Source organism: Anabrus simplex, chromosome 3 (genome assembly GCF_040414725.1).
Source record: "Anabrus simplex isolate iqAnaSimp1 chromosome 3, ASM4041472v1, whole genome shotgun sequence".
Taxonomy (NCBI): domain Eukaryota; kingdom Metazoa; phylum Arthropoda; class Insecta; order Orthoptera; family Tettigoniidae; genus Anabrus; species Anabrus simplex.
This window is the reverse complement of record NC_090267.1, coordinates 76630889-76655132: the sequence shown is the minus strand read 5'-3', so window position 1 is coordinate 76655132 and position 24244 is coordinate 76630889. Positions and strand designations below refer to the sequence as shown.

The 24244-nt window shown below is 39.2% G+C and overlaps 1 protein-coding gene across 1 annotated transcript in view; it reads left to right on the top strand.

The window, feature by feature from the left end:
* Trap1 (TNF receptor associated protein 1) overlaps positions 1-24244 on the top strand; it is a 550461-nt gene that overhangs the window by 323920 nt on the left and 202297 nt on the right. The window lies entirely within an intron of this gene.

Genomic DNA, 24244 nt, shown 5'->3' with positions numbered 1-24244 from the left:
AGTTCCGAGACTGGGACGAGCGTGGGTAACAGTATTGTGTTTGTGCGCTACAACATGGACCACGGCGTCCTAATGTATATTTTGTACAGTGTAAATAGTTTTGTAAATAAATGAAGTATGTAATGTACATTATGTTGGCCTTCCCTTTGCACTTAATGAAGTACATTTCGTGGACTGTGGGAAGAGCTAGGCCTCGTTCAACACAAGTAAGCAACTCTAAAACGAGACCGAACAGGCTGTAGTGAGAATTGATGGTAGAATGAGTTCTTGGTTCAGGGTACTTACAGGGGTTAAACAAGGCTGTAATATTCACCTTTGTTGTTCGTAGTTTACATGGATCATCTGCTGAAAGGTATAAAGTGGCAGGGAGAGATTCAGTTAGGTGGAAATGTTGTAAGGAGTCTGGCCTACGCTTATGACTTGGTCTTATTGAGAGATTGTGTCAAAAGCCTGCCGTCTAATATGTTGGAACCTGAAAATAAATGCAATAGTATGGTATGAAAATGAGCCTTTCGAAGACTAAATTGATGTCAGTAGGTAAGAAATTGAATGTCAGATTGGTGATACAAAACTGGAACTGGTAGAAAATTTCAAGTGTTTAGGATGTGTGGTCTCCCAGGATGGTAATATAGTGAGACTGAATCAAGGTGCAGTAAAGCTAGTGCAGTGACCTCGCAGTTGCGATCAACAGTATTGTTTAAGAAGGAAGTCAGTTCCCGGACGAAACTGTCCTTACATCTGTCTATTTTCTGACCAACTTTGTTTTACGGGAGCGAAAGCTGGGTGGCCTCAGGATATCTTATTGATAAGTTCGAAGTAACAGACATGAAAGTAGTGAGAATGATGGCCGGTACAAACAGGTGGGAGCAATGAGAGCCACTCGGAATGAGGAGATAAGGCTAAGTTAGGAACGAACTCTTTGGATGAAGCTGTACGCATAAACCAGCTTCGGTGTGGGGTCATGTGAGGTGAATGGAGGAAGATAGGTTACCTAGAAGAATAATGGACTCTGTAATGGAGGGTAAGAGAAATAGAAGGAGACTAAGATGACGATGGTTAGACTCATTTTCTAACGATTTAAAGACAAGAGGTATAGAACTAAATGAGGCTACAGCACTAGTTGCAAATAGAGGATTGTGGCGACGTTTAGTAAATTCAGAGAGGCGTGCAGACTAGGGTTGGGCACTATGTCCCTGTTTCGGCACAATGAGCCGGTGCACTGTTATGTTCCGCTGTTCCAGAGCACCGAGTGTCAATTGTTCCGAAACATTCTCAAGCGAGCCGGAGACACTGACTCGCTGTCCCATCAGAAGCGCCACTATGCACTGCCCTTCGCCTACTAGCTGAACTGTGCAGCGGGCGCACGGGACGCGGGGCTGTAACTGCGCAGTGTAGAGGGAACTTCAAGAGGCAACATTACATGCTCCGCGCCAGTGGGAACTGGAAATGTGCCTGTACGGAACGTGCTGTGTGGTGTGTGCCTGTGTGTAGTTATGGCCATGGTCCAGCATAAAGCTGCAGGGAACGTGAACTAACAGTCGGAACACTGAAATTCGCGCCCACTAATCACGTTTAAAGGCTGCTTTTAGGTTAAGATTTTCCCGGTCAATATAAAATACACATAACACGGTTACAATGGCAGTGCAGGTGTTTAAAAGTAACCAATTCAAGAATATTTTCACCAGTTGGCCTGTATTGTGAGTAATTAGTGAGTAATTAATATCTCGAAAATTTCCCTCAACACTTTCTCGGGGATTGACGTTAAACATTAATTTGGACTTTAAGGAAACCTTTAAGCCCAAGAAAAATATGGGTCGTCGCTTTGGAATTAAAAATATAACTGGATGAACACATTGTTGTACTTTCGTGCTGTTAGGCCGGGCGCACATTGAGAAGCAGTTGGCCGCAGAGCAGGGAAGAGCAGAGCAGAACAGCGCGAAGCTTACGAAACTGCGAAGTGGACGTGAACGCACATTGCCACGCAGGGTCTCGTCGGTTTTCAGAAATAACATGTTTTCTTTAGACTCTGTGATACTGGGGCATCCAGTATAAAGAGGCTCTTTTTTTCTTTTTCTTCAAGCATTCGCGATTTTTCTCATTTTGTTAGTCATCTTCACAATTTCCCTTGTGCTGATGGCAACGCGGTTATTCAGCTTAAGACAATCGCAATAAAAAAAACCACCTTCGCCAGTTTACAACACTGAACAATATTTCTATGTTACCGATGTTCGGCGTTCATATGGACTAAGCAAAGAATTTAATTCATGATTATTTTTTATATTTTTTACGTCGCACCGACACAGATAGGTCTTATGGCAACGATGGAATAGGAAAGGGCTAGGAATGGGAAGGAAGCGACCGTGGCCTTAATTAAGGTACAGCCCCCCAGCATTAGCCTGGTGTGAAAATGGGAAACCACGGAAAACTATCTTCACGGTTGCCGACAGTGGGGTTCGAACCCCCTATCTCCCGAATGCAAGCTCATAGCAAGGCGATCCTAACCGCACGACCAACTTGCATGATAAATTCATTAATAGGATCACAGTGGGGGAGAGGGAAAAATGTGTATTTACAAATGTACTGCTAGATTTTCATCTAGTTGTCACAAGACACAAGATACTAAAATCAATCAACATTGACAATCTGTTGTGAACGCGTTTGCATTTATATTTGACAAGACATGATAAATGATTTTCCGTATTTATCTCTTCACATAAATGTGATGATGGATGGCGGCGACGGAGTTGGCGATGATGCTCTCCATAATCAGCATTAGATCTTTGTCTTAAATTCTATATGTTGCGAGAACTTGGATCACGGATTGTTTCATAGATATATGAGGATTCCATTCTTTTGTTTGCTGTTTGTTTAACGTCGCACTAACATATCGAAGGTTTTCGGCGACGGAAGGGTGGAAGATTGGGAAAGTAGCGGGCGTGGCCTTAATTAAGGTACAGCCCCAGCATTTGTCTAGTGTGAAAATTGGAAACCACGGAAAGCCATCTTCAGGGCTGCCGACAGTGGGGTTCGAACCCACTATCTCCCGAATGCAAGCTCACAGATGCGCGACCCTAATCGCACGGCCACTTGCTCGGTGGATTACATTTTAGGCCTTTCTCTAAACTACCTTGTTACCCAGCGTGAATAAAATGATTTATAGCCTAGACTGTAGTGCCTTATTCCCCGAATTTACATACCGATTTTCACTAAATTCTGTTCAGCCATTTTCTCACGTACATACATACATACAATACAATACATACATACATACATACATACATACATACATACATACATACATACATACTGCATTGCAGTCCACATGATTCACATAGTACCTACAAAACATGGTGAGACCGAACGGCTGTGGTAATTTTCTCCTCCATTTCTTAACTAACTGCGTGACACGTGCGCAGGAAACTGTGTTTCGAAGACTGCGCGTGGTAGGCGGAAGTAGGTGCAGAACCGGCCTGCTCTGCTCTGTCCTGCCCTGTCTGTCAACTTGCGATGGTGCAATGATTTGTGTGGATTACAAAAATCTGCTCTGCGCTGCACTGCTTTAGCTGCTTCGCCTGCGTCCCAATGTGCGCCCCGCCTTATGCTCTCTGCACTTCGAATTCCTTCCCTCTCAACTTCCATTTACTTTCTTCAATATTTCGAAAATTTCCCTCAACACTTTCTCGGGGATTGACGTTAAAAATTAATTTGGACTTTAAGGAAACTTTTAAGTCCAAGAAAAATATGGGTCATCGCTTTGGAATTAAATATATAACTGGATGAAAAAATGTTGACACTCCAACACAGGGCGGCACACAGGCGGTATCGACACAGCCAAGGCCAACTAATCTATCTGGTGCGGCCTTGGCACAGCACGTACGGTTCAGGCACATTCCAGCTGAAGCGGAGCATGTCCTGTTGCCTCTCGAAGTTCTCTCTAGGACGCAGTTACAGTCCTGTGTTCTGTGTCCCGTGTCTCGGCACTCTGTACCGAAACACTCCGCTTCAAGCTCCTAATGTTGCGGAACAAGTGAATGTTCCGGTTTGCCCAACCCTATTGCAGACTGAACGCTGAAAGGCATAACGGTCTATAATGATGATGTATACATGTATGTATATATAATAATGATAATAATTGTACCAGGGGTACACTTTTCCCGGCTATTTAAATTGCGCGCCTTCTCTACCGCCATCTGTGCCAACGGACTTGAACTTGTAAACACCCGAAGAATTTCGTATTCTACAGTTAGATGGCTCTACCAACGATTTTTTTAGCTCTCTCTCTCACGGTCTAAAAACAAACGAAGACCTTAGGAAATTTAGTTTTTGTTTTTGTAAACCTTTTTGTGAGGATTGTTTTTTTAATGTTCCGAAGTTGTCAATACTTCAGCTGGTTCCTTCTCTATTGCAATCTACCTATCAGATGCTTGTAAATATGTTATCTAGCCTGTCAAACCCGGGGGTGTGTATGGGAATTCAGCCTGTGAGCAAACTGTAGTTACAATTTAATGTGGAATCTTCCCCTACGAAACTATAAAAGCAGGGCACTTTAGGGCCGCCTGGTCTGAATTGCCCCAGTGCTCGGGTGTGCGACCTGACGAAGGCCTAGGAGGCAGGGGCGCGGCCTGCTTGAAAAACGTCCAGCGATACAAGGTAATGGCAGAATTTACCTAAACAAGTGATAGCGCCTGCGGGTAGTTTGAGAGGAAGGGTTCAGCCATTTTCTTATAATGTAATTGTTTAAGCTGGTGGTTTAAATGTAGGATTTTCGTTGAAGTCTGAGGACTCTGGTTCTAATCCGTTCTGGGGAATAGGTAATGTAAGGGAACACGAGTGGTGACCCTCTACCGTCTCCTATTCAACCGTGCAATTGAGTGACTAAAGTTTTCAGCCTCTAAATTTTGTAAATCTACTCTCGGTTTTAAATGTTCCTCATTTAGTCACCCCCTTTTAGTATAGGATTAGCCTCTGTATCATTGGGCCGTAAACCCACTTCGGTTTTTTAGTAATTTCTATAAGGAGTGCTGGTGTTTCGCCTCCTTGTCTTTTGTTTATGGCCTGGTCTGTGCAACCTTTTCTTTTTACTCCTAAGGCCGTGTAGTATGGGTAGTTATTGTCCTGTTTGGTCTGTATTGCTCATGCGGTAACTTCCTTCTTTTTAACAGTGACTAATACGATTGTTGAGTAATGAATAAGCCCACCATGGGGCAACTGTATACGAACACTTTAAAGTGTAATTTTAGTGGGTCAAAGGAAATGATTGCCTCTTCGAGGCTAGACTCTTGTATTTCTGGAGCTCAGACTCCTGTGAAGTGTACCCGCTCTTTCAAAATATCGTACCTGCCATGAGCAATAATGCTCTTCTGTACGGTATGTAAATTAACAACTAGGTAATTATCTCATTTTTTAACCTGATATTGTTAGAGCCGACGAGCTCACTATTAACCTGTTCAGTTGTTTGTTATTCGTTCAGATTTTCTACCTCTCAATTTTTAAAAAAAGGAAAGAATTAAAAGTTCCAAATATGTTATACTAAACGTTGCTCTAAGTAATCCCCTGTTTAGCCATTCAGCCCAGGCGCTTCCTATTCCTGTGCGAACCACGGAACCCCCGGAACAATAATAATGATAATAGTAATATGCGAAGATCATTGATGACAGTGTTTACTTATAGGTTGCCGTACAGTAATAAACGTAAAAGCTGTCCACTTCCGTGAGATATTTCTTTTGCAATCTTCTCGTATTCTGCCGTTTTCTTTAAAATTTGTTGTTCTGGCCATTGAATATAAGCAGGGATGTGCCTCATACTTAGCAATTAATATACATACAACACTCCTCGGTCATGAAGAAGTCATTTTTCTTCGCGCACTTTATATACTCGAATTACATTGGTTAATTCTGTCAAAGACTTGGCAATTCTTTGATTGATTAAAGCATGTTATAATTCACTTTCAAGACTTTTGAAGACTTCTGAAGATTTGTCAAGTATTGACAGTGATTTGGCTAGTAAACATGTGAAGTTGATGACAATTTTTGCGAAGTCCTGTGAAACCCTGAATTTGACAACAATTTGATCGTGTTCAGCAGGCTTTAACTTAGCGGTAATGGGCTTTTACGTTATGATCGTATCACCAGCTCATGCTTTACAGTTTAAACCCACTGAAGTACTTTTTCAGATTTGATGGTTTTTCAGAGTTGGCCGTGCAGTTAGGGGCGCGCTACTGTGAGCTTGCATCCGTGAGATAGTGGGTTCGAATCCCACTGTCGGCAGCCCTGAAGATGGTTTACCCTGGTTTCCCATTTTCACACCAGGCAAATGCTGGGGCTGTACTTTAATTAAGGCCACGGCCGCTTCCTTCCAACTCCTAGGCCTTTCCTATTCCATCGTCGCCATAAGACCCATCTGTGTCGGTGCGACGTAAAGCCAATAGCAGGGTTTTTCAGATTTTAATTTACTATTTATCCGTTTATTGCCATTTTCTCTTTACAAATTTGGAAGTTTGCTGATTGGTGGTGTCAACTAAAACAGATACATTTCTACCGATAATTTTAGTAATGTGCGGTTATGAAATTAACACTCAAGTAACTCAGAAATTAGCACTATACATAATAATTTTATTGAAATAAATTAGTCACACATGCATCTCAGTAAGGAAACACGTGATTATGTAACCGTACAGGATTCGAACCCCGAAGCCAAGGGACATATCCTATATTGTAATTAAAATAATGAATATGTGAATCAAATAGCTATAAGGCAATACTGGTAATGTATTCAGTGAATAATAATTAATATAATGTGGTTAGTTTTGTGGCATATATCTATACTAGCAAGATACCCGTGCTTCGCTACGGTATTATACTGAAATTTATAATTAAATGCTCATTGTTTTAGATACATAATCCGCCGAAATTCGCGATCTGACTCGTTTTCTGTGAGAATCCACCAAAATTCCCGATCTGACTGGTTTTCTATTATTTTACAGCAGGTTTCCTCCCATATTGCAATCTTCCTTTCCAGCAATCGATTTCGTACTTCGCGGGCTAGGCTCAGGTATTCCTCCTGGTCAGTTGGGTCCGTAAATCTTTGCCATCTTTTCCTTTAATCATTTTTTATATGGATAAAATCCTTCAGGAGATCCGGCGTGGTGTCATATTGGGTGCCTTGGCGGCACTGAACCCGCGGCCGGACTGCATTCTTAGTCATTACCCGTCCAGGAGCCGTTACCAGCGCGGTCCGCACATTTGACGACGGTCCGGAACATTATTATTATTATTATTATTATTATTATTATTATTATTATTATTATTATTATTATTATTATTATTATGTGTTGCTGGAATGGCTGATGACAGGGAAAACCGGAGTAACCGGAGAAAAGCCTGTCCCGCCTCCGTTTTGTCCAGAACGAATGTCACATGGAGTGACCGGGATTTGAACCACGAAACCCAGCTCTGAGAGGCCGGCGCGCTGCCGCCTGAGCAACGGAGGATCCTTATAAGTACATTAATAACAGTAAAATCAATTGGTCTCACCTCCTTCTACACCCCACCGCCGTTAAGTTTATTTACCGCCACCCCCCCCCCCAAAAAAAAATTAAAAGAAGGCTTGTTTCTTTATGTTTAAGGGAGATTCCAAACACCAATGTTCACGTCTATTTCCTTCAGTTTTGAGATATAAGTATCCCCATAAAAGTAATTTACTTTAATCACTTCATTTCACACTAGTCCCCCCCCCACCTAAGTGAACTTTCCCGCAAAAAAATACTTGTTTCTTTAATAGTAAAGGATCTTCTAAATACCAATTATCACGACTCTAACTTCTTCAGTATTTGATTTATGTGTCCGCATGAAAGGAATTCAACTCCTTTACACTCCCGCCCTCCAAGATGGTTTCCCGCCCAAAACGCGTTTTTCTTTGTTTTTAAAGGAGATCTAAATACGAATATTCACGTCTGTAACAACCTTAGTTTTTATTAGATGTATGTATTTTCATACAATTAAGCCAATTAATTTTTCAATTCTTTCACCCCCACCCCCCGCTTCATTGGATTTTAAGAGAATACGTGTTTCTTTACTTTTAAAGCAGATTGAAAATATCAAATTTCACGTCTGTAACACCTTCATTTTTGATATATCAGTAGCCTAATTAAAAGAAATCAACACCATTTTCAGTCACTTTTACGCCCCCCCCCCTCCACCCAAGTGATATTTCCGAAAACTAAAAATACACGTTTCTTTATGTTTAATAGAGATAAAAAAATACCATTTTTCACTTCTGTAACATGTTAAGTTTTTTAGATATACTGTAAAAATTCTCATTTTAAAATTTCACCCCTTTGGAGTTCCCCTTAAGTGGAGTTTCCAAAAACAAATCGCCTATGTTTCTTTACATTTACAGGAGATTCCAAACACCCACTTTTTACGTCTGTAACATTTTACGTTTCCAAGATATTCTGTAGATATAGTCTTTCAAAAAATTCACCCCAATTTGTCACTCCTGTTTAACCGCCATTAATTGGATTTTCCAAAAACTAAAAAATACGTGTTTCTTTATTTTTAAAGGAGATCCCATATACAAATTTTCAGTTCTGTAATATCTTTCGTTTCTGACATATATGTATCCTCATTAAAGGCATTCAACCCATTTTTCACCCTTTTACACCCCTCCTATTGGGATTTACAGGAAACAAAAATACGTGTTCCTTTATTTTTAGAGGAGATTCTAACTACCAATTTTTACATCTCTAAATTTTAAAGTTTTAAGATGTAGACACACTCATTCTAAAAAATTTACCACCCTTTTCACCCCCCAATATTTGGATTTTCCAAAAACCAAAAAATACGTGTTTCTTTACTTTTAAAGTAGATCCCAAATACCAATTTTCAGGTCTGTAATATCTTCAGGTTCTGAAATATAAGTAGCCTCGTTAAAGGCATTCAACCTATTATTCACCCTTTTACACCCTTCCTATTGGGATTTTCCGAAAACAAAAGAATACGTTTCTTCATTTTTAAAGGAGATTCTAAATACCAATTTTTACATCTATAAACTTTAAAAGTTTTGAGATATAGATACACTAATTTTAAAAAATCACCCCCTTTTCAACCCCCCCCCCATTAATTGGATTATCCAAAAACAAAAAAATACGTGTTTCTTTTTAAAAGGAGATCCCAAACACCAATTTTCAGGTCTGTAATATCTTCAGGTTCTGAAATATAAGTAGCCTCATTCAAGGCATTCAACCGCTTTTTCACCCTTTTCCACCCTTCCAATTGGGATTTTCCGAAAACAAAAAAATACGTGTTTCTTTATTTTTAAAGGAGATTCTAAATGCCAATTTTTACATCTTTAAACTTTAAAAGTTTTGAGATATAGATAGACTCATTTTAAAAATTCACCCCCTTTTCACCCCCCCCCATTAATGGGATTTTCCAAAAACAAAATATACGTATTTCTTTATTTTTAAAGGAGATCCTAAACACCAATTTCAGGTCTGTAATATCTTCAGTTTCTGAGATATAAGTATCCTCATTAAAGTCATTCAACCACGTTTTCACCCCTTTTCACCCCTCCTATTGGGATTTTCCGAAAACAAAAAAATACGTGTTTCTTTGTTTTTAATGAAGATTCTAAGTACCAATTTCTACATCTGTAAACTTTAAAAGTTTTGAGATATAGATGCACCCATTTTTAAAATTCACCCCCTTTTCACCCTCCCATTAATTGGATATAAAATAACTTTCCCTGACTGACTGACTGACTGACTGACTGACTGACTGACTGACTGACTGACTGACTGACTGACTGACTCATCATCGCCGAGCCAAAACTACTGGACATAAAGGAATGCAATTTCGGGAAGACATTCATAATACAATGTAGGATATTCTTTAGGTAAGGGGGTGAAATTTTAAAATGAGTGTATCTATATCTCAAAAACTTAACAGTTTAAAGACATGAAATTTGGTATTTGGAATCTACTTTAAAAATAAAGAAACACGTATTTTTTTGTTTTCGGAAAATTCCATCAACGGGGGGTGAAAAAAGGGGGAAAATGGGTTGAACACATTTTATGAGGAGACTTGTATCTCAAAACCTGAATATGTTACAGACTTGAAAATTAGTATTTGGAATCTCATTTAAAAATAAAGAAATACGTATTTTTTTGTTTTTGGAAAATCCATTTAATGGGGGTTAAACAGGAGTGACAAATGGGTTGAATTTTTAGAAATTTTTAAAATTTGTGTATTCATACCTCACAAATTTAAAAGTTTACAGATGTAAAAATTGGTATTTAGAATCTCCTTTAAAAGTAAAGAAACACATATTTTTTTTTTGTTGCTAAGGGGGTGAAAATGGGGGTAAAAGTTTTAGATGAGGATATCTATATCTCAAAAACTTAAAAGATTACTGACGTAAAACTTGGTATTTGGAATCTCCTTTAAAAATAAGGAAACAAGAGTTTCTTTGTTTTCGCAAAATCCCATTAAGGGGGGAATGGGGGGAAATTGGTTGAATACCTTTCATGTGGATACTTGTATCTCAAAAAACTGAAGATGTTACAGACATGTAAATTGGTATTTGGAATCTCCTCAAAAAATAAAGATACACCTTTTTTATGTTTTTAAAAATCCAATGAAGAGGGTGTGAACGGGTGTGACAAACGGGGTGGAAATTAAAAAATATATATCTAGGCCTACAATATATCTCGGACACTTAACATGTTACATACTTAAAAACTTGTACATTTAATCTTCTGTGAAAGTAAAGAGACAGATATTTTTTTTTCGGAAAATCCACTTAAGGGGAACAAATAAGGGTGTGAAATTTTAGAATGAGCATATATAGAGTATATCTCAAAAAGTTAACATGTTACAGAAGTGAAAATTGGTACTTTTAATCAATTTCAAAAATAAGAAACACGTATTTTTTGTTTTAGGGAAAACCACTTGGGGGAGGGGCGTGTAGAAAGGACTGAAAAGTGGGTTGAATTCTTTGTATTAGGATACTGACATGTCTAAAATTGAAGATGTTACAGACGTAAAAATTGGTGAATGGCATCTCATAAAGAAATGCATAGTTTTTGTTTTCAGAAAATTCACTTAGGCTGACGTGAAAAAAATTGAAAAATTAGTAAAATTATTTGTATGAGTCTACTTATATCTCAAAAAATATAGATGTTACAGACATGAAAATTGCTATTTGGAATCCCCTTTAAAGGTAGAGTAACATATATTCCTTTGATTTCGGAAAATCCAATTAAGGGGGCGAAAGAATTGAAAAATTTATTGAATTATTTGTATTGGGATACTTTATATCGTATGGAAACTAAAGTTGATACAGACGTGAAAATTGGTATTTGGAATCTCCTTTAAAATAAACGCACATTGTAGGGGGAAAATAAACTTGGGGGAAGGGGTGAAAATGAATTTAATTCCTTTTATGAGGACAAATATCTCGAAAACTGAAGATGTTACAGTCGTGCTAATTGGTATTTAGAAGTTCTTTTGTAAACAAATACGTATTTTTTGTTTTCGGAAAATTCACTTAAAGAGGGAGGGTGAAAGGAAGTGAAAAAATGTAATTCTTTTTATGTGGATATTTATATCTCAAAAACTAATAGTTACAGACGTGGAAATTGGTGCTTGGAATCTCCTTTAAAAGTAAAGGAACACGCATTTTGGGGGGAATCAACTTAACGGGGGTGGGGTAAAAAAGGAGTTGAATTATTTTTGTGAGGATACGTATATCTTAAAAAATATGTTACAGACGTGAAAATTGGTATTTGGAATCTTCTTTAAAAATAAAGAAACGCGTCTTCTTTATTTTCGGAAATCCACTTACGGGTGGAAAGAACTGAAATATTCGGTAAATTATTTGTATGAGGTTACTTATATCTCTAAAAGCGTAGATGCTACAGACGTGAAACTTGGTATTTGGAATCTCCTTTAAAAATAAACACGTACTTTTTTTTCCTTCGAAAATCCGACTTGGTGGGGAGGGGTGGAAATAAGTAAAGAAGGAGTTGAATTCTGTTTAAGAGGATACTTATATCTCAGAAACATGTATTTTTTGTTTTCGGAAAGTCCACTTAAAGGGAGAGGGGGTGGACAAAAGGGAAAAAGATGTTGAATTCATTTTATGAGGACACATATATCAAAAACAGAAGACGTTACAGGCGTGAAATTTGGTACTGTATTTTAAATCTCCTTTTGAAAACAAAGAAACGCGAACTTTTTTTGTTTTCGGAAAATCCACTTAAGGGGTTGGAAAGAATTGAAAAAGTGGGTGAATTTTGAAAATGAGTACCGGTAAATCTACAGTATATGTCAAAAAACTTAACATGTTACAGACATGAAACTTGGTATTACCGGGCGAGATGGCCGTGTGGTTAGAAGCGCGAAGCTGTGAGCTTGCATCCGGGAGATAGTGGGTTCGAATCCCACAATCGGCAGCCGTGAAGATGGTTTTCCGTGGTTTCCCATTTTCACACCAGGCAAATGCTGAGGCTGTACCTTAATTAAGGCCACGGCCGCTTCCTTGCCATTCCTAGGCCTTTCCTATCCCATCGTCGCCATAAGACCTATCTGTGTCGGTGCGACCTAAAAGCAAAATACAAAAAAAATTGGAATGTTCTTAAAAAATACAGGATCACGCACTTTTTGTTTTCGGAAAAGGCACTTAACGGTGAGTGAAAAGAAGTGAAAAAGAAGTGAACAATTTGTAATGAGGATGCTTATACCTCACAAACTGATGATTTTACAGACGCGAACATTAGCATTTGGAATCTCCTTTAAAAGTAAAGGAGCATGTATTTCTTTTTGTTTTCGGAAAATGGGAAGGACTGATAAAGGGGTTAAATTTCTTTTATGGGGATTCTTATAGCCTGTCTCAAAACTGAAAATGTTACGACGTGGAGATATATATTTCGAATCTACTTTAAAAAATGAACATTTTTTTTTTTTTTTTCGATTTGAGAGAAGACTGTTTCTCAAATGTACAATTCTGTGTTGCATGGTCATCTTAGCCCCAAAAGGCAATAACACAAACGTGGTTTACTAAGAGTTTCCGGGGTAAATGAAACTCAGTTTGTCGGTGAATGTTTATACGTTAGGGATTTTCAGATAATGACTTAGCACAGTACGGAGGAACGATTACTTTTATTATTTAACGAAATCCACGCGAGCGAAGCCGCCGGTAACTGCAAGTATATAATATAAGAGTTTTGTCTGTACAATGTTCAGAATTTAAAAAGGATGGTATTTCTGTATCAGTCGTGCCCACAGTAACAAGGAGATGCCCTTTTTAGTTTTCCGTAATTTCTGTCTGTCTGTCTGTCTGTCTGTCTGTCTGTCTGTCTGTCTGTCTGTCTGTCTGTCTGTCTGTCTGTCTGTCTGTCTGTCTGTCTGTCTGTCCACGCATCACGAGGAAACAGCTGAAGAGAATTTAATGAAAATCAGTATACAAAGTAGGGTAATAAGTCGCTACAATCTAGGCCATAAATAATTTTATTCACGCTGACTGAAATGGTATTTTAGGGGAAGGCCTAAAATTTAATTTTCAAATATTTATGTTATTTGTGGTCATATATTAATGAAGATCGGTATACAAGTCGGGGAATAAGTTGCTATAATCTAGGCCATAAACAATTTTACTCACGCTGAGTGAAATGGTAGTTTAGGGGAAGGCCTAAAGTTTAATTCTCAAATATTTGTTATTAATGGTCGTATCTTAACAAAAATCGGTAGGGGAAGTCGAGGAATAAGTCGCTACAATCTAGGCCATAAATAATTATATTTACGATTAGAAAAATGGTAGTTTAGGGGAATGCCTACAATGGAATTCTCAAATATTTATGTTACTAGTGGTCCTTTCTTAATGAAAATCGGTATGCAAAGTCGGGGAATAAGTCGCTATAATCTAGGCCGTAAATAATTTTATTCACGTTGAATGAAATGGTAGTTTAGGGTTAGGCAAAAAATTTCATTCCCAAATAGTTATGTTATTAATGGTCGTATCGATAAATGTAGTATTATATCTCCGATCATTTATGTCTTATACATTGTTACCATACCGGCTATGATCAGAGATATTCATGAACTTGAATTTTTGTTACTAAGTCCTTATCAGTGCCGAGTCACGAGAAAATGGGTAGACAGTATTTAATGAAAATCGGTATGTAAAATCGGAGAATAAGGAACTACAGTCTACGCTATAAATAATGTTATAAGACGCCCTAAGATCACAGAGTCGAAAGAAAACTAAATGTGAAGGCCTACAATATAGAAAGCTCATAAAAATGATCAACAATAACATTACATTGACCATTGTTTGTTGTGATGTGCTTTGTCATCTGTTGCCACTCATCTCTGATAAGATAGGATTACTGCTACGTACCGAATATTTTTTTAAAAAAAATTGCCTTACGTCGCACTTACACAGTTAGGTCTTATGGCAACGATGGGATAGGAATGGGCTATGAGTGTGAAGGAAGCGGCCTTGGCCTTAATTAAGGTATAGCCCCAGCATTTGCCTGGTGTAAAAATGGGAATCCACGGAATAACATCTTCAAGGCTGCCGACGGTGGGATTCGAATCCACTGTCTCCCGGATGCAAGCTCACAGCTGCGCGCCCCTAACTACACGGCCAACTCGCCCAGTCGTACGAGTTTAACAGTCTGCCTAAATATTGGTGGGAAGTAGCTGGGGAGTTAGGTAACTTTCTTTAGCATGCCATTCCTCTGTTTCATAAATTTTCCTATACTACTGGTACGTAACACACTGGTTCATCATAGAATTCGAGCTCTTCAATCCCTACTCTGAGGCACTGATCGTAATGAGAAGTGTGCATATTTAACAGAATAATGGCAGAGAAGTGTTCACAGCTGTGGTCATTCAAGCTCTGCACCTTTGGACTGTTAGATCGACAACGTAGTACTGTTCGTTGAAAGTGAGAAAATATGCAGTTTTTAATTTGATCGAGTATTTCGTATGATAACATTGCTTTTAATCGCTACTTTCCTACTGACGTTTTTGTAATGACCTATATTGACTTAAGTTAGGAAAAATTTAAAGTCAGTCTTTCTGAGAATCCCGTAGCAAAGCACGGGTACATCAGCTAGTATGGATATATAGTAAGCATGTGTGAGATTTGTGTTGGAGAAAGCGTAGGTTGGACAATTTTCTCTCCGGGTACTCCGGTACTCACTCATCTTTCATTCCAGCAACTCTCTCCAATATCATTTTGTTTCATCTGGCATTCATTAATCCTTGCCCCATAGGAGTGCGACAGGCTTCGGCAGCCGGAACAGTTCCTATCCTCGCCGCTAGATGGGGGCTTCATTCATTCAATTCCTGATCTGATCGAATGATTGGAAACAGGCTGTGGATTTTCAGTTTTACTGTAGTCGGAGTTCGTCTACTGCATTCAACACGAAGAAAGGGTACAGACTGAAGAGTGTGTGGAAGAAAGTGGCTTGGCAACATCTCCACACTAAACGAGGATCACTTAAAACTCGTTAACTCAGTAGGGTGCAGGGTGTGATTGACTGCTGGCTTCCAGCTCGCTTCCAGGAACTGAGGTCGTCATGTTTTGTCGCCAAGTATTTTCCTGTAGGCTCACGTGGGGTGTTAGATCACTATTTAAGAGTGCTCACCCGTGTAGTGTTAATCAAGTTATCATTCGTCCGGCTCTATGGCTAAATAGTTAGCGTGCTGGCCTTTAGTCACAGGGGTCCCGGGTTCGATTCCTTGCAGGTTCGGGAATTTTAACCATAATTGGTTAATTACCCTAGCACGGGGACTGGGTGTATGCGTCGCATTCATCATCATTTCATCCTCATCACGACGCGCTGGTCACCTACGGGCGTCAAATCAAAAGACCTGCACCTGGCGAGCCGAAGTCCTTGGACACATCCCGGCACTAAAAGCCATACACCCTTCTATTTTATTCCATTCTTCTAAACTGTCTTACCTCACTACCTACCTCTTGTAACAGTCACTCATCGTCTCTTTGGTTGAGACAGTTGTAAATGCAACATTAGTACAGCGAATGTACAATATTCTTGACGAAACATTCAATCACCGGGCGAGTTGGCCGTGCGGTTAGGGGCGCGCACCTGTTAGCTTGCATCCGGGAGATAGTGGGTTCGAACCCCACTGTCGGCAGCCGTGAAGATGGTTTTCAGTGGTTTCCAAATGATATGAGTAAAGGAGTGGAATCGGAGGTAAGGCTTTTTGCGGGTGATGTTATTCTCTATAGAGTGATAAATAAGTTACAAGATTGTGAGCAACTGCAACGTGACCTCGAAAATGTTGTGAGATGGACAGCAGGCAATGGTATGTTGATAAACGGGGTTAAAAGTCAGGTTGTGAGTTTCACAAATAGGAAAAGTCCTCTCAGTTTTAATTACTGCGTTGATGGGGTGAAAGTTCCTTTTGGGGATCATTGTAAGCTAGGTGTTAATATAAGGAAAGATCTTCATTGGGGTAATCACATTAATGGGATTGTAAATAAAGGGTACAGATCTCTGCACATGGTTATGAGGATGCTTAGGGGTTGTAGTAAGGATGTAAAGGAGAGTGCATATAAGTCTCTGGTAAGACCCCAACTAGAGTATGGTTCCAGTGTATGGGACCCTCACCAGGATTACCTGATTCAAGAACTGGAAGAAATCCAAAGAAAGGCAGCTCGATTTGTTGTGGGTGATTTCCGACAAAAGAGTAGCGTTACAAAAATGTTGCAATGTTTGGGTTGGGAGGAATTGAGAGAAAGAAGAAGAGCTGCTCGACTAAGTGGTATGTTCCGAGCTGTCAGCGGAGAGATGGCGTGGAATGACATTAGTAGACGAATAAGTTTGAATGGCGTTTATAAAAGTAGGAAAGATCACAATATGAAGATAAAGTTGGAATTCAAGAGGACAAACTGGGGAAAATATTCATTTATGGGAAGGGGAGTTAGGGATTGGAATAACTTACCAAGGGAGATGTTCAATAAATTTCCAATTTCTTTGAAATCATTTAGGAAAAGGCTAGGAAAGCAACAGATAGGGAATCTGTCACCTGGGCGACTGCCCTAAATGCAGATCATTATTGATTGAAAGGGTAGCACTGACGCTGATTCAGAATTATTTGATTGATTTATTTATTTATTTATTGATTGATTGATTGATTGATTGATTGATTGATTGATTGATTGATTGATTGATTGATTGATTGAAGTCCATGGCCGCTTCCTTCCCAGTCCCAGCCCTTTCCTATCCCAACGTCGCCATAAGACCTATCTGTGTCGGTGCGACGTAATGGAAAGAAAAAACAGCCCATCTATAAAATGTAGCTGTTTAGTGCAACAAGTGCTAGATGTAAGTTCTACTATACAGTCTCGTACATTCAAGTAGACACTATTTCATTATATGGGTCTATATTACGGGCATACTGCGGTAGTCTGATTAGCGCGAATGGTAAATAACGTGTGCTAATGGAGACACTCAGTTACGTGAGTCGCTATCATGGGATGGTAATAAATTAGACAGCAAATGTTAGAAGTATGATATTGCTGTATTCACATACCATCATGTGTGCATACTGTACCGAGTGGTTCAGCTGCCCCTATTGACTCAGTTTTATGCAACCCGCAGATTATAGTTTAACCTAAAAACATTAACCTTGGCTACTCACAGGGATGTCTGGTCTTATTACGCTTTCTGTAATTAGTTTATTCGTGTCAAGGAAATCAGCATTAACGATGAAGTACCGAATGGTGGTAAAGAATCGTGAAAATTATGTATCACGGAGACTTCATGATCAGAGAATATGATGGCTGAATGATTAGAAGTAGAAGTAGTGGCAGACGACAGCTCGTCATAGCCGAGCGTGCTTGAAGTTAGAGGAGGAAAGAGGTGCTCGGAGGTTCGTGTTCGATATAGGGCGAATTCTTTTTATTTCGTTGTTAAATGTTCGTGTGAGTCGCGTTGTTGAAGACAAATCTACAGTAAATCATGATTAGTTCTCATGTTGCAGGTACTGTTTATGTTCGTTTCTAAGTAGCTCTTAAAAGAGCTATTTGCAGTAAAGTAAGCTGTTATCGACAGAGGTGCAATAGGCTTGTGTATGGCCATTCGATTAATGAAGCAAATGTTCAAAATTACCACCTCCTTCGTTAATGTATAGCTGAGCACGGTAGAGGCGAGTCATTCTTGCTTGCTGCAATGTATGAGGTGGAACCCTGCACTTTGCTGTAAAGGTTACTATGTGCTGTTTTTTGTGCCGTACGTGTCAAGTCCATTCGTTCTTCGAGTCGAACGTGCGCAGTTGCTTGGTTGAATGGGTGTACCATAATGCTGACAATAAATGCAGTGCGCTTCATTCGTTGTAGCCATTTGCCATATGAAAGTCGAATGTTATTATTCCTTTCTGATGTGTGCTTTCTTTTTGCAGTTGAAAAGTGAGTTTTGAGACTTAAGGAAGTTAAACCTTAATTACGAATGCCTTTAAGAGTATAAAAATGAAAATTTCGTAGCTAGATTCCAACTGTGAATCCGTTGAAAAAATCACACGTTGGCTGCGTTTAGTACCATGTACCCACTCCAGGTGACGAAGAGTAGGTCTCGTATCTCTGTACTAATGAAAAAATGTACGCTATCGCTCCGAAACTGATCTTGTATGTTACTAGTTCTTAACTTGAATATGCAGACAGGTTTACCTTACTTCAAACACCACAGTATGCTAAAGAGTCATGTCTCTTTTAAGCCCAGATAGTTGCAACCATTCCCTACCCGTAAAGTATGTACCTATTACTAGCTTAAACGAGCCCAGCATAATGTTTAAGGTGGTATTTACAATGAATTTGTCCGTATTCGGTGCTTACGTGGCGATAATTATTATGTCTGTTTATTATAACTTCCTTAGAAGAATATCTGAGATTTCAGAAAAGTCAAGTCTTCATAAAGGATGCCTGGAAGAGTACGAAATGAAAAGTTAAAAATAAAATAAAAAAATGGCATGACTCAGTGAGATTTCGAACCTTCACTGCTCCGTGTAGCTTATCCAAGTGGATCTAACATTCCTAATTCCGCGCAGCTACTTTTGGCGTGAGTGTTTAGCTCTTACAACTCTTACGAGGAGTCCGGCTCCATGACTGAATGGTTAGCGTGCTTTGGTCACAGCGGTCCCGGGTTCGATTCTCGGCAGGGTCGGGAATTTTAACCATAATTGGTTAACTTCGCTGGCGGGGGGCTGGGTGTATGTGTCGTCTTCACCACTATCATCATGACGCGCAGGTCGCCTATGGAGTCAAATCAAAAGACCTGCATCTGGCGAACCGAACTTGTCCTCGGACACTCCCGTCACTAAAAGCCATACGCCATTTCATTTCCATTTACCAGGAGAGCGAAAGTTCTCGCTTTGTACTGTAAAGTTCTGTATTACAGCCTTATGGTCCAGTTGTATGACTTTATTGAACGCTGTAATGGCAATAATTACATGGCGTAAGGTATGGCATCTGCTGTACAGCATTTGCATGCCATAGATTATACAATACTGTGAAGAACACGTTTCTATCAATTTCGATGTGATGAGACTATACAAAATGGCGGTGAATGGATATGTCTGTAATTGGTCCTAACCTATCACGTTTTCTGTGATACTGTGACCACCCTTTTCTGTCAAAAGAAAATGGCCTCTTGAACCAATCAGGTGCGCAGTTCTCTACCGACAGCAAAAAGAGTGGCTATGGTTTGTACAGTACAGTAGCATTTCGTAGAAATGGCTGGAGTATTGGACTCCGCTCTACATAAAATGGTACAGTGCTTTTGAGATGGGCCTCACTTACTGCCTCTTGTACCGTTTTTTCATTGTGCGGGGAAGCCTATGTCGGGTTAACTGCGCATAAAATTGCTGTAAGATGTGCAAAAGAGGACTAAAGAGATATTTAATTCCCAGCTGTTTGCATATGTCCGGCAAAAAGTAGGGGCAGCTGTACCACCCGGTATATAATTACGTGGTCCGGTTCCGTGGCTAAGGGGTTTAATCTGGATTGGGAATATTAACCTTCATTGGTTAATGCCAATGGCTCGGGGGCTGGGTGTTTGCGCCGTCTTAAACATTAGAATTCATCAAAGGTTGGGCTCCATCCTCACAGACGCACAGATCGCCTATACGGCGTTAACTCGAAATGTGTTGATTTCCTGGAGGGGTGTTTCAATTTCCCTAAGCCAGTTAGTTACTCTGGGTTCTTAATTAAAGGTTAAGGTTGAAAATTCTTTTAGTCATTCCATCCTCGCTCATTCCGAGAATATGCCCATCAAATTTCAGTCGCCTTTTTCTGAAGATGTGTGAGATTTTTTCGGCATGACGGTATATTTCGTGAAAATTCCTGCAAACTAGGCCGACTATTTTCCGTAGGGTTTTCCTTTCTTGCTCGTTTATGTCTTTGATTAATGATTTGCCACCCATGATGAAGGTTTCCGATGCATATCATGTTTCAGGTTTGTATTATGCCTTAGTTTTGCTTTCCTGAACATTGATTTTTGTTACATCATTATTATTATTATTATTATTATTATTATTATTATTATTATTATTATTATTATTATTATTATTTTTTGCTACGGGCTTTACGTCGCGCCGACACAGATAGGTCTTATGGCGACATTATTATTATTATTATTATTATTATTATTATTATTATTATTATTATTATTATTATTATTATTATTATTATTATCATTATGCGTGAATGGTCCCTTTCGGAACACACGAAGCTTTATTTATGATTTCGTTTGCGGAGGATCCAGGATGCTTTCATCTGTTGACTAAAGATCCTTTTCCTTTCTTCCGTCCACTTGGTACCTGCTCTTTTTGGTACTTCATTCTCTGGAGTAACTTCCCAATTGTCAATTTTCTTTCGGTATATTTCGATTCAAAATGTCTTCACAGAGAATTTGTGCGTTCTTCATGTCTGCTTTTGTTTGTTGTATCCAAGGAAAATTCTTCAGTTTGTCAACTCTTTCAAGAACTTGGTGGGTTAGTCTAGTTTCTGGAAGCCTCTTAACATGTCCATAAAATTTTAGCCTTTTTTTCCTGAGGTCTGCCGCAATATTAGATAATTTTTCTGTGGATTTCCGGGTTTGGAGGCGGTACCCTTCTCCCGTGTGTCTTGGTCCTAAAATTTTCCTCATGATTTTTCGCTCTTCTTTTAGGATATTTTCCAGTTCGCCCTTTCTATGAAGCGTTAGAGTTTCCCCTGCATATAAAGCCTCCGGTTTGATTACAGTATTGTAATGTTTAATCTTAACGTGGAGAGACATACATTTTTTGTTGTAGATTTCTCTTGTTCTCCCATAAGCTCTTCTGAGTTTTTGGGCACGGTTGTTTTGGGCTATTTTCTCTTGTCCGGTTGGTTCGAGGATTTCGCCCAGGTATTTGAAGTGAGGGACTCTGTTGATTTGTCCGTATTTTGTATTGAGACTATGGATGCCTAGTTTTGCACAGAAAAATTCAGTTTTCTGGAAGGAGATATGAAGTCCGACCTTTCTGGCACATTCTTGGAGAATTTCAACTTGCTTTATTGTTGTGACTTCATCGCTGGACAAAAGGGCCAGGTCATCCGCGAAGGCTAAGCATGGAATTTCAAGCTTGTTTTTTTGTGTCCCGATGTTTACTGGGTCCCATTACCTACTGCGTGGTCACTATCGATTTGGGGAGTTTTCGTTACAGTGGCAGGTGCCCTTTCCTCCTTCCAGACATTACAGTTGAGAAGTTTGTATTATAATAAGCAGCCACCTTCCCTCCTGCCAGTCAAAATTGAGTTGTGCTGTTATCATTATGACAGGCCCCTTTTCTTAAATACTGTCACACCGAGTTGGTGAGTTTCCATTATAATAGCAAGGCCACTATGCCTAATGACAGTCACATTTTAGATGGATACATTTGTTTATAATGGCGTACACACATGCCTACTTCCGAACACAATCGGTTAGGGGAATTTTGAACAAAATTGCATGCTCCCTTGACTTCTGCCAAGTCAAATCGAAAAGGGAATTATTCATTACAATGGTAGTCCCTCCTTACTAATGCTAGTTAAGGAGTTGTAGAAGGATCCCATTCCTACTGCCAGTCAAAGTCGATGTGGGAAGTAATGATTGCAATAGCAGACGCCGTCCTGCGGAGAGTCACTATCGATGTAAAAGATTCATTATAATGGGAAACACACCCTTTCTACATCTCTACAAATAGACTTCAATAAATATATATATCGACATACGAAGTATATGCATGTTTACAATATTGCAAACCTTTATTTACGGATGAACTGGTTCTAAACGATACTTCATATCAACAAACGGATTGTACCATAAGACGCTTCATTTAGCGGTCTAAACGGCTGGTCTCAAGATATTTTCTCCCGTCTCATTTATTTATGGGTAAAATTGAGTTAGAAACGTTGAATAGGGTGAAATTTGGATAAGGTTTCCTCACAGTGCATTACTTTTGGGTACTAATGTGACAGCTACAAACATGGAATTTGGCTCACGTGTGGATGCTGGGTGGGCCAATATTCGTGTGGAATGAGATGATTCTTTCATATAAGTGATTCGAACTGCGAATTATACGTATACAAAGAGCGAAATGTAGGTATAATCGAGAAATAGAGACATTTCTAACAAATAATAATAATAATGTTACTTGCTTTACGTCCCACTAACTACTCTTTTGCGGTTTTCGGAGACGCCGATGTGCCGGACTTTAGTCCCGCAGGAGTTCTTTTACGTGCCAGTAAATCTACCGACACGAGGCTGACGTATTTGAGCACCTTCAAATACCACCGGACTGAGCCAGGATCGTTTCTAACAAATAAAAAATAGAGATACGACGAAACGTCATAGGATCAAAGTTGTAGATCACTCTAAATTGAACTCAGATTGTGCCAGCCGTTTTGTGATACGACGTATGGTTTAGGCGCGAAATACCTCGAAACTGAGGTCTGCACTGACGTTAAAATTGTCTCGATATTCTGATATTTTTCGGGGATAAAAAATGAAGTATTTAAAGATCTTGGATGCTTTCCGTCGATTACAGGCTAAGATATATAATTTTGTCAAATTTAAATTTTCTAGCTCATCTAGCAGATTGTGCCTCAATTTTGCTTTGGGGGGGGGGGGGTTAAAAATGAGGACATTCAGGAAACTAAAGCTAACAAATATGCAGATGATCATTATTACACCTGAAACGGATAGTTGTACGAAAAATTCGCCAAATTAGTCAGTGTACGGATACACAGTCGTTACGATTTTATTTATATAGATTCTTTTGGAGAGCGAGATGGAAAGGGGAGAACTTGGGTATAAATGTACATGTTTCAGAAGTGAAATTATGGTGACCATACATCAGTAACTCAAATATTTCATTTATCGTACATTCGCAAGACAATATTTGACAATAATTTATCTTCCCCTTAATAATAAATAGACCTTCGGCAGTTACAAATATGTAAGATTTTACTTTTTTTCTGTGTTACGTAATAAAGAACGTACGGTAGGCAAATAGAAATTAATAAACACACCTTATAAAAATAAATAAATCAAATAGCAAGCACGAAACTAACTTTTCCGCAGTATGTATTGTATTTTACTCAGTTTATTTCGATTGTTTTTACTTCACAATTCTTTGAATGTTTGTTTGTATGTTGAAGGACATACAAATTCTAAGACTCCTCCTTTGTTGTCGGTGAGGTTTTCTTGGCACTGATATGCTGGCCCCTTCATAACAGAAAACCTCTGTTCACTGTATTGCGCGTGCTACGGGAGCTGCATATCAAGACAGTTGCAGTAGAGCAGTCTGGCCTCGGCTGTGGCCCAGTTCGCTATGTCTGTGTTAGAACATTCGAAACAATTTTAAAAATCAAAAAATTAGTTTCCTGGAAGGAAACCATAATTTAATTTCATCGATTGCAAATGTTAAAAGCATTTAAGCTCTGTAAGTCTTTAGGCCTTTTCAATCGTGAAATTACCAGCGTTTCGCCCCAGTGTAGTAGTGGGGTCATCAGTTGGAACGCTACACCATTCCAAGTAAAGAACTAGCGCCAGCGTCTTGGAAGGGTGTAGCATTCCAACTGATAAGCCCACTGCTACACTGGGGCGAAACGCTGGTAATTTTATGATTGAAAGGCATAAAGACTTTAAGAGCTTAAATGTTTTTAATTTTAAAAATGTAGCATGACAGCGAAATTAGCTGTATTTTTTGGCGGT